At 41.1% G+C, this 16,121-nt stretch overlaps 1 long non-coding RNA gene across 1 annotated transcript in view; it reads right to left on the reverse strand.

Moving 5' to 3' along the window:
* Positions 1 to 13,273: 13,273 nt before the first annotated feature.
* LOC128403639 (uncharacterized) overlaps positions 13,274 to 16,121 on the reverse strand; it is a 28,621-nt gene continuing 25,773 nt past the window's right edge. The window contains exon 3 of the long non-coding RNA XR_008327987.1: positions 13,274 to 13,464. This is a non-coding gene — a long non-coding RNA (uncharacterized LOC128403639). The remainder of the gene's footprint in view (positions 13,465 to 16,121) is intronic.

Below are 16,121 nucleotides of genomic sequence, written 5' to 3' on the forward strand. Positions count from 1 at the left end.
GGATTCACTTGAATCTGGAGCCGGATTGGGTGGCTCCTGCAGACCAATCATACTGCTGCATTGTTCTAGGACCAATCAGACTGCTGCATTTTGGATCCTATTCCACTCAGTACATAACAAGGGGGAAATTGCTGATAGCCCAAGTGGGGGTGAATTTGCCATGCACATGCTTTCTTAAGAGAAGTCACAGGTGGTTTTTCCCAGGGGAGAGATTGTATGGGGAGCCATGGGCTTACAAGCCCCATCAGGAAGGGATAGTGGTCAAAGTTTTTAAGCCCACTGCATCCCAAGCTCATGCTTCTTTTCTACAATGCCATCAATTGATTGTTTGTTCCTTTAACTTGCCCAGGGCAACCCAAAGCGACTTACAACCCCACTTCAGGTAGGTAGCCGTGTTGGTCTGACGCAGTAATAATAATAATAATAATAATAATAATAATAATAATAATAATAATTGTCCAGTAGCCCCTTAGAGACCAACTAAGTTTGTTATTGGTATAAGCTTTCATATGCATGCGCACTTCTTCAGATACACTGAAACAGAAGTCACCAGACCCTTATATATAGTGGGAGGGTGGGGTGGGGTTTTTCTCAGAAGGTCAGCTGGAGATGGGTAATTGACTCAATGGGTATGGTAAACCTGTTGATGACTGTTAACGACTGCAATTAGTCCTACAGGAAAAAGCAAGGGATAGTATGCAGATGTAATGAGACAGGAATCCAATATCTCTATTAAGACCAGGTCTCTCCATAGTTTTCAGTTTAGTGATAAGTTGTCATCCAGCAACTTCTCTTTCAAGTCTGTTTCTGAAATTCTTTTGTAATAAGACAGCTGCTTTGAGATCCTGTAGTGAATGTCCTGGGAGACATCACAACCCCGCTTTAGAGTTTGGGATTTGCTGGTCACCTTTTTGGATGATGAGCAGGGATTTTGTGGGGAGTCAATGCTTGGCCTTTGAGATTCTTCTTTTCTGCCTCCTCCACATTGTTGAGTTATTCTTACTGGCTTTCCATATTGGTGTTGTTGAGTATTTGGTTTAATTGGCATTTAGTCCAGGCAGGTGAGGAAATTTTAAGAACTTCATGGTTAAAAACCTGGAGATGTTATTTGGGTTAAGGGCACTCTTCATTCTCCTTCTGCTGTCTGGCTTGAGGGGCAGACAATTCTTAAGGGTGCCCTTTAGGGTTTGCATGCACAACTTGGTGATTACAGACCAGGATGTGTATGCCAGGTTCATGTACCCAAGGCTCATGTAGGAAAAAAACATATTTTCAGTACTTTGCTGTGTGACAACAGATTGTGACTGAAAGCACACCCAGGAGATTGGAAGGAAGTGATCCTTCCTTGTTATGTAACCTGCTTCCCAGACTCCTATGATTTGGTTAATCTGGTTAATTGGTTTTGCATATCCCCTAGTTTGCTGTATTTAATAAATATAGCAGTTTTAATGTACGCTTTGCATCTCGAGTCTTCTTTATGGGTGTTCTGTCATGTGTGCATTAGGAAAAATGTGCACTATAATGCTGATCAATTTTCAGGAGGCGATTTTATTTTTATTTTTAGCAAACTGATTTGGAAAGTGGAGAGCTGAATTTAGGATTGGAAAAATGAGAAACAGAGTGAAATTGAAATTGACAGATTCACCCATTCCTATGTATAAATATCAAGCACCCATTCTTGCTCAGCCTCATCTATCAGCAATCGAGGGTTGTTGTTTCCTATTCCATCTCCCATACATCTGCTGTATCATGTGTCCCAATGACACAAGATCTCAGAAGACCTCCAGGGCTTCCTGTGTACAGTATTGTGTCTCCTCCACCATAGCAACAAGGCTATGAGCTCAGACAACTGGTGTGATTCTGTTAAGGGATTACATGCAGTGTCCAGTTGGGCTGTGGATGCTCATCTTTCCAGACGGCCCATGACAATGGATGGACAAGGAAGAAAGGTTTTTCATGTGGTATGTCATATGTGAGGCAGGTAAAGGCCTGGCTGCCATCATTTTGAAGTCTATCTGCAAACAGTTTGTACTGAAGCTGATTGAAAATAGACTTCAAAGGCAGGTCCCATTCAGGTTGCCACCTGATGTCATAATAATGTCAGATGATTGACAAGTGAGCTGCTGCACCCCCTGTCAAAGGTGGTCCCATGGTGGGGAGGGGAAAGGAAGGATCCAGTCCACTGACCAGATCAACTTTCCCACCCTGCAAGAAAGGAACAGAATGGGAAGAACTTCAATGGGCCATGTGGTTCTATGATGGCTCCAATTCTATAACACACAGAAGACCTCCAATGATATTTCTGAAAGAGAGCCCAGAGAAAGTTGTTAAGGAAAATTATATGTCACACTAAAATTATACAACTCTGATTATTGCTTGTTTAAAGGGTTTTTTTAAAAAAAATTAATAGAGCAATTAAACTAAATTATATTTGAGCCTCATGCTGGCATGGACCCAGGATGGAGAGATCCGATTTGATAATGTCCACCATATTGGTCTGCACTCCCTTTCAAACGATTGAATTGCTGTGAGAGAAGTGTTTTTAATTAGAATATTGCATGTTTTCCCTTTAAATGTTTATTTAGGCTCACAGCTAAAGTGCTGGAGAGGCAGCATTGCCTTGCTGAAATATTTCAAGTCCTTTATGTCCTTTAGAGTCAGGAGAGGGAGGAAAACAAATACAGGCATTCAGAGGCAGTTTCCCTCTGAATACCAGTTGCCTGGGAGATTGGGAGGCTGCTGTTGTGCTCTGGTTCTGCTTGTAGGCTTCCTGTGGGTCTCCGGTTGGCCACTGTGAGATCAGTGTGCCTGGCTAGATGGGTCGCTGGCCTCATCCAGCAAGGGCCTTCTCACGTTCATCTTAGGGTGACAATTTCATTTGTCCAATTGAAACATAACTGATCACTGTGCAAGCTTCAGAGCTCTTTGGAGCTCTTCGCTGGGCTGGATAATAAATGGTGTTGGGGAGGAAGGTTGGCTGCTGGTGAATCCATGGGGTCTGCATCTGGTCACAGTCTTAATACAGACACTGGCGGAGGAACGGGAGGCAGACAGAGGGAACACACCGCCCCTGGCAGCATCAGGGAGGGGGATACCATCATGACCGCCCTCCTGGACACGTGCTGTGCATCACCCCACTGCGCCAGGTGCCACGCCCCCACCAGCGGTGCACCACACCCTTGGGACACACGTCGTGCCCCCACGGGGCAGTGTGCCACGCCCCTGGGACACACGACACACCCCAGGATGTGCACCAGCCACTCCCCTACCTGCTCTCCACCCCTGGTGCCGGAGCATGCAGCTTCGCCACAGAATGTGAGAGGCAGGAATGGACACTCAAACGAGGCTGCTATGCAGGTCTCCAATGGCACCAAAGCCTTCTGGGGAATAGAAGCATGACAACAGTGGATCCCCTATTTTGATCACTTTCACATAGAAACATAGAATTTTAGAGTTGGAAAGGACCCCAAGGGTCATCTAATCCCACCTTCTGTGATGCAGGAATCTTAGCTAAAGCATCCATGACATGTGAACACTTAGAACAGTTAGAAAGTTTGTCACACTGGGAGATGTAACTTTTCAGTGCCCAGTCTGAAATTAAGAGGCAGGATAATATCAGGGATCAGAAGTCCATTTCCTTTTGATTGGATGATGGAGATAAGGACTCCAAACCAGAAGCAGAAAGGCACACAGCGTCCCATGGGGGCTGGACTTGAAGACCCTCGTGGTCCCGTCTAACTCTTCCATGATTCTGTAATCTAAGGGCATTGCTTTCAAGTGAAATCATTCTCGACGCACTCAAACGCAGTTCAAACACATTCAAAGGTTTTAATAAAAAGTAATTTTTATTAAGTAGTTTCCCAGATGAAATACATTGTTTCCTAGAGATTTTCTTTAGAAAAAATGACTAAAGAATTATCTAAGTGGCTGGGAATAAAAGAAGAAGATGTGGCCTTCTCTATAGAGATTGCATTTAGAATAAAGGTGAAACCGCAACAAATCAAGTCAAGGAAACTCCTTGGAGATTGTTTAGTGATTTTTAATTCAATTGAGATGAAAAATTTAATCCTGAAAACGAGCTACCAAAAAAAACTTATAATTGAAGGTAGACCTATTATTATTTACAAAGAAATACCAGTTAGGTTGTTACGTAAAAGAGAAGGGTACAGACAAGTGGTAGGTGTCCTAAAAAGAAATGACATACAATATAGATGGGAGTTCCCTGAAGGGGTCGCCTTCTTCTATAAAGATAAAAAATTTAAGTTGACGGACACTCAAGAGGTGGAGAAATTTCTAAGAAGGTATGAGAAGGAGCTTGGCAAGGCCGAAATCAGGTTAGGAGACAGGGGGGAAAGTAAAGATGAGAGAAGAAGAAAGAAGGAGAGGGGAAGTGAGAAAGATGAGAAAGAAGAGGAAGAAGAAGTTGATGAGGAAGAAGCCGCGGTGGGAAAAGATGCGGCAGAAGAGGAGGAACTCTTAGGGAACAGGGGTTCCAGACTATAAGATTGGTAACCCGGTTAGAGTAAATAAAAGTTAAACATAACAGCATCGCTGAAATTTCTGTCCTGGAATGTGAATGGGCTAAATGAAAAACTTAAAAGGAATAAAATTGAGAAGGCTTTGAAAAACAAGAACTATGATGTGATCTGTTTTCAAGAGACACATGTAGCCAAAAAACATAAACATATTTTGATAAATAAAAGGTTGGGGGTGGAATTTATTAACTCAGATGTAAATAAAAAAAGAGGAGTAGTTGTTTACGTTAAGGAAAAATGGGACCCCGTATTAACTTGTAAAGACGATGAGGGAAGAATACTGGGAATACAACTTAATCATCAAGGGGAAAAAATCAATGTGGTAACAGTTTATGCCCCAAATACAAACAAAGCAGAGTTTTTTGAAAAATTGGAACAAATATTACTAGATTTGGAAAATTACAAATTAATTCTACTTGGAGACATGAACGGTGTACCAATACCAGAACTTGACAGAAGTGGAAAAAAGGGGAAATCGAATCAAGGGAAGCTCCCAAGATCATTTAGTAATCTTGAGGAAAATTTAGATTTAATAGATATATGGAGGCATAAAAACCCAATAACGAAGCAGTTCACACATTTTTCAGAACCCCACCAGAGTTGGGGTAGAATTGATCAGATTTGGGTGACACGTGCATTATCGACAAGAATAACGAAATGTGAGATCCAGCCTAGAACCCTTTCTGATCATTGTCCAATAGTTTTGGAAATAAAACATGAAATATCGGGAGTGTACAGGTGGAGAATGAATGAATATCTATTCGAAATTGACGAGGTGAACGAAAAGGCTAAAAGTACTCTGAAAAATTATTTTGACTTAAATCTGAATAAAGAAACCCCAATTAATATAGTTTGGGATGCGAGTAAGGCAGTGTTAAGGGGTTTTTTAATACAACAAAACAATTACAGAAGGAAACTTAGAGAACAAAAGAAAGAAGAAATTATTACCCAACTGAGAGACTGTGAGAAAAAATTAACAATAAACTCGGGAGATGAAAGGACTAAACAAATAGTTAAAGTGTTACAATCACAATATTCAGCATTACTAAACCAAGAAGTAGAATGGAGAATTAAATCCATGAAGCAAAAATATTTTGAATCAGCAAATAAAACGGGGAGATTACTGGCGTGGCAATTAAGAAAAAGGAAAAAGCAAAATGTGATTAATAGAATAAAATCGGGAGATATGATAATAGAAGATCCAGATGAAATAAAAAAAAAGTTTCTCCAATTCTATGAAAAGTTGTATGAAAAAGGAGAGGAAGATAATGTAGAAATAGGAAAATACTTGGAAGAGTATAGAGGGGAATATTTCACTGATGAGGAAAGAGCTCAATTAAACAAGAAGATTACAATGGAAGAGATTAATGAGGCTATTAAGAAGATGAAACCCGGAAAAGCACCCGGACCGGATGGACTGTCAGCAAAGTATTATAAGGTTTTAAGGGAATATCTTGCTCCGGTGCTTAGTGAAGTGATTAATGATGTTCTACAAGGAGGGAAGATTCCAGATTCATGGAGAGAGGCACACATCACATTAATACCAAAAGCGGATGCTGAAAAGATGGACGTAAGTAACTACAGGCCGATATCGTTACTTAATTGCGATTACAAAATCTTCGCAGATATTTTGGCGAACAGACTCAGGAAAATACTTAACAAAATCTATTCATAAAGATCAAGCGGGATTCCTCCCTAACAGGCAATTAAAAGATAACGTTCGGCATATACTGGACATTATTGAGTACTTGGATCTTAGGACCGACATTCCTGCGGCGATGATTTTTATCGATGCCGAAAAGGCTTTCGATAATGTTTCTTGGAGGTTTTTAATACAATGTATGAAAACAGTAGGAATAGAAGGACCATTTTTGGAAGGTATTAAAGCAATATACTCAAGCCAAAGGGCCAAACTGATAATTAACAATAATCTCACTAATTCTTTTACAATTGCGAAGGGCACGAGACAGGGGTGCCCGTTGTCTCCCCTTTTATTTATTATGGTTTTGGAAATAATCGCAAATAAAATAAGGAAAACACCAAAAATAAGAGGTATAAGAATTGGAGAAAAAGAATATAAATTAAAGGCTTACGCCGATGATTTGGTATTGTCTTTAGAGGACCCAATAGAAAGTGCCAGTAATGCCCTAGAGTTATTAGAGGAATTCGGTAAATTGTCTGGGTTTAAGTTAAATAAAATAAAAACTAAGATCTTAACAAAAAATTTGGCCGAAGATGTAAAAAACCAGCTAGAACTAAAAACAGGTATTAAAGTGGTGAAAAGGGTAAAATACCTGGGAATATGGATCTCCCCGAAAAATATAAATTTAGTGGAGGATAACTACACTAAGGTCTGGAGAGAAATTAAGAAAGACTTAGATATCTGGAACAGGTTAAAATTGTCCTGGACAGGAAGGATGGCCGCGATTAAGATGAGCATTCTTCCGAGACTACTGTTTTTATTCCAGAATATCCCGGTAATTAGAGGTATGGCATGTTTTAAGAATTGGCAAAGAACTTTAGCTAAATTTATATGGCAAGGGAAAAGGGCAAGAATTAAATTCAAACTCCTCACGGATCTAAGAGAAAGAGGGGGTTTTGCAGTTCCGAACTTAAAACTTTATTATGAGGCCGCTTGCCTTTGTTGGATAAAAGAATGGGCCATTTTAAAAAACACGGATTTGTTGGATCTAGAGGGATTTAACATTAGATTCGGCTGGCATGCTTATTTGTGGCATGATAAAGGAAAGATCCACAGAGGCTTCTCTAATCATATCATTAGAGGCTCGTTATTAGAAGTTTGGAACAGGAACAAAGAGCTGATTGAAAGAGACACCCCTTGGTGGCTTTCACCAATTGATATCTTAACAACAAAAAAGTTAAATCTGGAATGTGAAAGATGGACATACGAAGATCTCCTAGTTAAATCAGAAAGAGGGTGGAAAATTAGACCGTACGAAGAGCTAAAGGATAAATTAACTGGATGGATACAATTTCACCAAATTAATGCATTATGGTACGATCATAAAAAAATAGGAATGAGTGAAAAAAAGTCCAGGTACCAGGTGGAAATCTTAGAAAGTAATACTAAACTTTTATCCAAAATGTATAACCAACTGTTAGACTGGGATACTAAAGATGAAGAGGTGAAAGGAGTCATGGTCAAATGGGCCAGAGACCTTGGATATAATCTGGAGTTTGACAGATGGGTAAAACTTTGGAAGAAAGGTATGAAGTTCACAGCATGTGCTGCTCTCCGAGAAAATATGGAGAAAATGATGTATCGTTGGTACATCACCCCGGCAAAACTGGGGAAGATGTATAAGGCCGGAGACAGCACATGCTGGAAATGTAAAACTAAAGAGGGTAATTGACCTGTGACGAAGTGAAAAGATTTTGGGGACAAATTTACGATGAATTAAAAAGAATACTGAAATACACCTTCCCCAAAAAACCTGAAGCGTTCCTTTTAGGTATGATTGGAGAGGAGATCAAAAATGAAGACCAAACATTCTTTCAATATGCAATGGTGGCCGCCAGGATTTTGTTAGCGCAAAACTGGAAAACTTCCAATATCCCCACCATTAGAGAATGGCAAATGAAATTATATGAGTATATAGAATTAGCTAGAATGTCACAAAAAATTAGGCATCAAAAAATCGTTAAGTTTACGAACGACTGGAGTAAATTTGTAAGTTACATTGAAATCAATCTAGGTATTACCAAAATCACAGTGGGCGGAATCTAAAACCTGCGATGTAAAGAGCTGATATAATACAATCTGCAGATAAGCTATGAGTTTATTTTGCCTAAACTGAGATGGAAGGAAGTCAATTGAGTGATGTTATGTTGGTTTGTTTGTTTTATGTTTATAGGTGTTGTTGTTGTTGTTGTTTGTTTGTTTGTTTGCTTTTCTTCTTTTCAGTCTTTTTTCTTTTTTGTATTGTTTGATGTCGTTTCCAAAATATCAATAAAAAGATTAGTAAAAAAAAAAAGAGAGAGATTAAGGGTCTCGTGCTCTACTCAATGAGCTATACGGATTGATCTAAATAGCAAACACCAATTATTTATTTTTTACAATTTACAGTGGTGTAAAATAAAGGGTGTAGGAAATGAAATGATTGTTGCCTTTTCATTGTTTAAGGATGTTTTGTTAAGACTTTTGATTCAATACACTTATTTCAATATACAGTTGTACCTCGGTTTTCGAACTTAATCCGTTCCGGAAGTCCGTTCTTAAGCCAAAGTGTTCTTAAACCAAGAAGTGCTTTCCCATAGCAGCAGGGGATTCAATTTACAAATGGAACACACTCAACAGGAAGCGAAACATGTTCTGCATGCAAGGCAAAGTTCACAAACCAAAACACCTACTTCCGGGTTTGAAGTGTCTTAATCCAAGTTGTCGTTGGACTATGAATCCCATCAGCCCTGCTTCATGTGGTTAAGGATGATAGGAGCTGTAGTCAAGAAACATCTGGAGGGCACCATATTGTCAACCATTGCTGTGTATCCTCATATCCTTCTTCAGATGATAGGGAGGCTGATTACAGAGTTATGACACACTTGGACAGTGTTCACAGAGCATGCAATCAACACTGAGCACATGGCAATCCCTGCACACATAGTAGGTCTCTGCCCCATAAAAGTTGTATTCTGCATACATGATCATTTTGGTTTTGCTCCTGTATTGCCCATTCATTCTGTGCCCCTTCCCCTTACAATTTCCACTTTCCATGTTTCTTAGCCAAAACCCTCTCCACGCAGGAACCCTGGAATATGTCTGCTTCTCCAGTGATAATATCAGTAGCATCTGATTTATGAAAAATGCATAAGTGTGACTTGGGAACAGCTTGTGCTTTCACACTAAATAAAATGGAAAGACAGAAGAGGGAACTCAAAATGTCTATGAATATATTTGTGTAAACAAATGACTGTCATAAATCTTTTTGCATGATTGCTTTGCTTTGTGGCATATCCCGGGGGGAAGTTCTGCAGGGGGAGAAATGAAAGGAAAAGAAAACCCACAACCTATTTCTAGAATGAGGGAAATGAGAAAAAGAACTGTCTTTGCAGATGTAATTATGCAGTTCATGTAGAACACATTTGTCTGAGGGGAGAGAGGGGAGGATGCAGTTCTCAAGTGTTATTGTGATTGCCACTGGGGCTCATGGGTCTTTTGTCAGTGCCTTGCCCTTTAAGTAAGCCTTGATCCATGCTGCCAAGCACAATGCCTCTTGTGGAGGCCATGTTTGGACACTACCTGGAGGCTCCGCCTGTGGGAGCAGGAGCAAGGCAGGGTACTCTCATTCTTCTGCTTGCTGGAAGGGAAGGAGTCTAACTGCAGAGCCTCGGCTAGAATGAAGAGTTGGGGAAACCTTGAGGTTATAAAATGTCTCGGGAAATGGGAGACACAAAGAACAGGCTGGGATAGCTAGGCCTGAAAATGCAGATCTACCAGACCCTCCAAGTGTCCCTATTTTCCAGGGACAGTCCCAGATTTATAGAAGCCATCCTGGTTTCTTATTTGATCCTGGAATGTCCCACTTTTCCTTAGGATGTCCCTATTTCCATCAGAAAAATGTTGGAGGGTGTGGTAGGATGTCCCTATATTCATCGAAGAAATGTTGGAGTTATGTAACCCCCTGAGCCAAGGAGATAAGTAACTAAACAATCTTTAGAAGACATCTGAAGGCTGGCCTGTAGAGGGAACTTTTTAGAATGTTTAATAATGTTTTTAATATATGTTGAAAGCTGCCCAGAGTAGCTGGGGCAGCCCAGTTGGATGGGCAGAGTATTAAAATTATTGTTGTTGTTGAATTGGACATCGCTATTTTCCTTGGAGAAATGTTGGAAGGTATATTATTATTATTATTATTATTATTATTATTATTATTATTAATACCCTGCCCATCTGGCTGGGTTTCCCCAGCCACTCTGGGCAGCTTTTAACAGAACATTAAAAACAGAATAAAACTTCAAACATTAATAACTTCCCTAAACAGGGCTGCTTTCAGATGTCTTCTAAAAATCAGACAGTTGTTTATTTCCTTGACATCTGATGGCAGGGTGTTCCACAGGGCGGGCACCGCTACAGAGAAGGCCCTCTGCCTGGTTCCCTATAACCTCACAGTGAGGGAACCACCAGAAGGTCCTCAAAGCTGGACCTCAGTGTCCAAGTTGAACGATGGGGGTGGAGATGCTCCTTCATGTATACTGAGCCGAGGCTGTTCAGGGCTTTAAAGGTCAGCACCAGCACTTTGAACTGTGCTCAGAAATGTACTGGGAGCCAATGCTGGGCTTTCAGGACCGATGATATATGGTCTCGGCGGCCACTCCCAGTCACCAGTCTAGCTGCTGCAGTTTCCGGGTCACCATATTCCAGATACTCTGTTTGGCAGTCATATGGATAATTAATTCTGCTTTCTGCATTACAAATCTGGAAATTAATCCAGAAGAATGGCAAATCAGACTGGAGAGGGCGCTCTCCATTGATCAACAGGTATTATTTTGTCTTCCTTGTTTGAGACAAGGATTCTTTCACAGCCCTACCTTGAACCCGAGACCTTCTTCATGCAAAGCACATGTTCTGCCACTGATCCATGGCTCCCAGTATCTAAAAGAAGAAGGAGATGTATCACTCAAGTGGTATTCTGCAACCAGCTGCAAGTATGCTCCTTAATGGCTGAGAGGGGGCAGTAAATGAAAAATGTGACAGAGCTATTCATTAAATGCACAGCAGTTGCTTACCTCAAAATTTTTGCCGGCGCATATTTTCTGTTGCTCATCTCTCATGCTGCTTGGGACAGAGAGCTAATTACTGTTGACTCAGTTCCTGAGCTCAGCAAACTGATGAAGTCAGAAACTCTGCCATAAGCAAAGGGTTCTTCCCCCTCGTCCTCTACTTAAATGCTTATGTCATGTGATTTAGATTTTGTTGCAAGCATCAACATACTCGGACCTCCATCCTAACTTGGAGAGAGGGAGGAACCGGCCTCAGTTCACATTTAAAAGTGAATCTGCTTTATCTGCACCGGAAATGATATGTGAATCAAAATTCACACTCCTCTGAGTTTTGCAGCACAATTCTACAGCCAAGTCATCTATTGTGAAGTGTGTATGAAAAGGCATATATTACTGGAAATAGCATACAATGCGGAATGTATTTGATAAAGCTATATAAAAATGGTGCATATTAGGAGAAATTTGGACAACAATGAAGACCTCCCTCAGGCCCATTGAGTCCTGCATTCTGTCCTTGCAGTGGCCAACCAGATGCCTATTTATCACCCACTAGCACTGCAAGAAGATCAAACCTATCAATTCTTAAGGAAATCAGCCCTGAGTGCTCATTGGAAGGACAGATCCTGAAGCTGAGGCTCCAATACTTTGGCCACATCATGAGAAGAGAAGACTCCTTGGAAAAGACCCTGATGTTGGGAAACATGGAGGGCACAAGGAGAAGGGGACGACAGAGGACAAGATGGTTGGACAGTGTTCTCGAAGCTACCAGCATGAGTTTGACTAAACTGCGGGAGGCAGTGGAAGACAGAAGTGCCTGGCGTGCTCTGGTCCATGGGGTCACGAAGAGTCGGACACGACTAAACAACAACAAGCAAGACATGGGTGCAAAAGTTCGCTCTCACTCATGTTCCTCAGTGGCTGGCATTCAGAGGTAAACTGTCTTTAATACTGGAGATAGCACATGGACATTGTGATTAGTAACCACTGAAAGCCTTATCCTCCATGAATGTCTAATATCTAATCCCCTTGTCCGCGGTCTCTTTGCACACTTCCACTCTTTGGCTTCGGAGGATGAACCTGGGTTCAGTTGTTATGAGGGAGGAAGAAAAACTTCCCGTCTTACCCTCTTTCCCCACACTTTGTATATATTTGTACATGTTCCCCTCATACTCACTTTTTGTTGCTCCACGTAAATTGTTGTACATGAGCCGAGGTGTTGGAGGGGATGCCAAGCATTGGGCACATATTTACACATGTGGTGGGCACGCCCAGGAGTCCAAGTCTTTTGGAAGACAGTGCAATATTCCAGTTGGTTAATATTATTAAATACCGTATTTTTCGCTCTAGAAGACACACTTTTCCCCTCCAAAAATTAAGGGGAAATGTGTGCGCATCTTATGGAGTGAATGCAGACTCCATGGCTTCAGCGATAACAACGCGAAGCGTCTGAAGCTCAGTGGGAGTGCTCCCGCCGCACTCCAGAGGCTTCGTGTTGCTTTTGCTGAAGCTTGGAGAACGAGAGGGGTCGGTGTGCACCGATCCCTCTTGCTCTCCTGGCTTTGCTTTGCTGGAGAGGCGCTGCACAGCTTTCCCTCTCTGCACATCGCCCCTTCAGCGAAGCGGGAGGAGAAATGGAAGGGGCTCCGTTTCTCCTGCCACTTCGCTGAAGGGGCGCTGTGCAAGGAGGGAGAGATCTTTTTTTTCTTTTTCTCCCCTCTAAAACAAGGTGCGTCCTATGGTCAGGTGAGTCCTATAGAGCGAAAAATACGGTACTCACACGAACCCTCCACATAACTAGCACTTCTCAACCTCTTTATGGAAGATGAGTCCATTTCATATAATAGAGAATTAATGGGATATGTACTCAATGCTGCTAGACCTACCACTGTGGAATTTTTGAGAGACATGACAGGTGCCACTGTAGACTACTGGCCTGCAGAGATGCGGGATATTGCACTGTTAGAAACATTGGTACACAAACTGAGAGCCACAAGAGGTCAAAGTAAAAATGATAACTTTATTTCAATCCAATATGATTTTGTAACCTATGTGAACACCCAGGAACATGATCATTCTCCACCTGTGGCTTTCAAATAGATTTAGCTGATTTGAAATGCTTGTCCTTATCCTTTGTTTTATTGTCTTTGTGCCTCCTAGGTGGTTTTCTATCTTGGTGGGCCCAAGTGTTCTGTAAGACAAGCAAAGAAACAAACTGATTAATCCAAGATGTCAAAACATTATTCGTCATTATACTTACCTGAATAGACCCGGTCTTCCATTTTTCTGTATTCTTTGTAACTTCACTCAAAGCTCTGTTCTATTATCTTATATTGATCGATTGTTTGTTTTATATTTGCTGTACAGCTAAAACTCAATAAAAAGTGTTATAAAAAACCCCCCTCAAATGTTGTAACCTGGTAAGGTGTTGGATGTGTTTGACAGGTAGTAGATACTAGATACCAGCAGTTTTTCAAGGTTATACTGAGTTTAACTGAGAAAGTTAATTCTGAAAAGATAATGATTCTAGAAGTGAGTTTCTACGATCTCTTTGGAAATGTGCAGATGGTACCTAAAGTTTGAATGCATTCTCCTGGCATGGGAATGAGCAATTAAAAATTAAGATTTATGAACTGGTATCCTGAAACCAGTTTCCAGAACCTCCTTTGTGTTGTTCTCCTGCATTCTCATTGTTTGAGTAAGGCCCAGGCCACTCAAGCATCACTTACTCTCTTTTGCCTTAGAAAACATCTGAATCTGTGACTAGGGCTAAACCCACAACTTATTTACAGGAAGGCACTGTCTAATGCAGAGAGATGCTGAAGATGTATTGCTGGAAATGCCTCCTTGAGAAACATGTTGTGGGCATGTCCAGTGATGCAGTCATTTTGGTCAGAGTTCATTATTCAAATATTTCTCTATTGGGAAACTCCTTAAAATCTGAGGATCATGAGAGTATAAGATTCTAGTCCTTATGACTAGATGAGAGAAGGACAGATGCTGGAAAAGGTGTAGGGAACACTGAATAGGATGTAAATTTTGATACGGAGCTTCAGTATCCTGAAAAATTCCCTGCTCCTCCCCAAGATCAGCAATTCCAGAAAAATTGTGCAAAATGATGGCAAGTGTATAACAGATGCCCAACTGGAGAAAATATGCATTTGTACAATTTGCCTGATATACACAACTGAAGAATCTGTCTTGTGGGGGTGAGGGTGGGGGTGTAATATGGATTACCTTTGTGTATCCACACATCCATTCAAAGGTACACAGAGCCTGTGTACCCCTTTAAGTACAAAAATTTGATGAGGCTCGAGTGCCCAGCCTAAGCACTCAACATTCAAACTGCACCTTTCCATTCCAGATTTATTTCCAGATTTATGAGCCATATTTGTAAATTCTAGTTACATGATACATATTATGTTCATAGAAAAGAATGTATACACTTGCCTGAGAGTAAGACCCAGTAATGCACACTTCTGAGTAGGTTCGCACTGTCAGTGCCAAACGAGAAGCAAGGCTGCTTGTGTGGTCTACAGAATGGTGTCTGAAATGCCTCCTGGAAACAACTGCTAAATATCAGGGCCGGCCCTAGCATTAGGCAGTGAAAGGCCATTGCTTCGGGTGGCAGATGCTAAGGGGGAATAGTGGCAGCCCTCTGAAACCTGAGCCTCATGGTCATGCCCAACTGTTGGAGGATAATAATAATAATAATAATAATAATAATAATAATAATAATAATTTTTATTTATACCCCACCATCCCCAGCCAAGGCCGGGCTCAGAGCGGCTTACAAGCAATAATAAAAACAAGTTGAATGATTACAACTTAAAAACAAAATTAAAATACAACATTAAAATATTGAAACATTAAAATATTAAAATGTAGCTTCATCGCAGGAGGAGAAGGAAAGGAAAAAAGAAAGAGAGGGAGGGAATCAAATTGGCTCCAAGCCAAAGGCCAGGCGGAACAACTCTGTCTTACAGGCCCTGCGGAAAGAAATTAGATCCTGCAGGGCCCTGGTCTCATGAGGCAGAGATGTTGCGTCACATGACCTGTCCCCGCCTCCTGCAGTAACTACTCTGCTACCTTCATGTGCAGTAGAGCAGGTAACTTAAACCTTTTCAGACCCAGGAGACCCTTTTAATCCAAACATGTGTTGTTGGACCCATTTGTTAATATTTACTATATATTTGCATTGTGGCAATGCTCTTGTTCTGACCCACTTTGGATCAGGCCACAGCCCATTAGTAGGTCCCAACCCACTAGTTGAAGGCCAGTGTGGTAGAGGATATTATCCAAACACCAGTCAACCACCAATCTAGTTGGCTTGTGTATATGAAACAACACTGTATAGTCAGAGACCTCCTAACTAATGAACTAAAAAAAAAAAGGAAAAAAGGTAGAGAAATGTTTTCAGCATCCGAAGAGTGTGTCCCTGACTCTATGTAATCACTGGCTCTAATCAAGGGAAGTGTTGATTTAATAAACCTTTTGCCTCCACTTCTTTCTCCAATTATGTCTCTGTGTTTGATGACCAGTAGCCAACTCTGCGTCAGTTGATATTTAGAAAGAACTTTCAATCAAGCATTCATTCCTGGGCAGTGGCAAATAAATTTACCAAGCGACTGATGCTCCATCTCCTCAACCTTATTATTATGATAAATATTGTCATCAATTATTCCAGCACGGACAGCCCTCAAGGAAATGGTCACAAGCAGAGAACTTGTGGGTGCATGGAATAACAATGATATGTACTGGGGGGAGGGTTTTTGAGTTGTGCATTCATCGGCACCATTTTGCAATTAAGCTAATTCATATGCTTTTTGAATTAGGCAGTGACTTGGG

The sequence above is a fragment of the Podarcis raffonei genome, chromosome 16, assembly GCF_027172205.1.
Source record: "Podarcis raffonei isolate rPodRaf1 chromosome 16, rPodRaf1.pri, whole genome shotgun sequence".
Taxonomy (NCBI): Eukaryota; Metazoa; Chordata; class Lepidosauria; order Squamata; family Lacertidae; genus Podarcis; species Podarcis raffonei.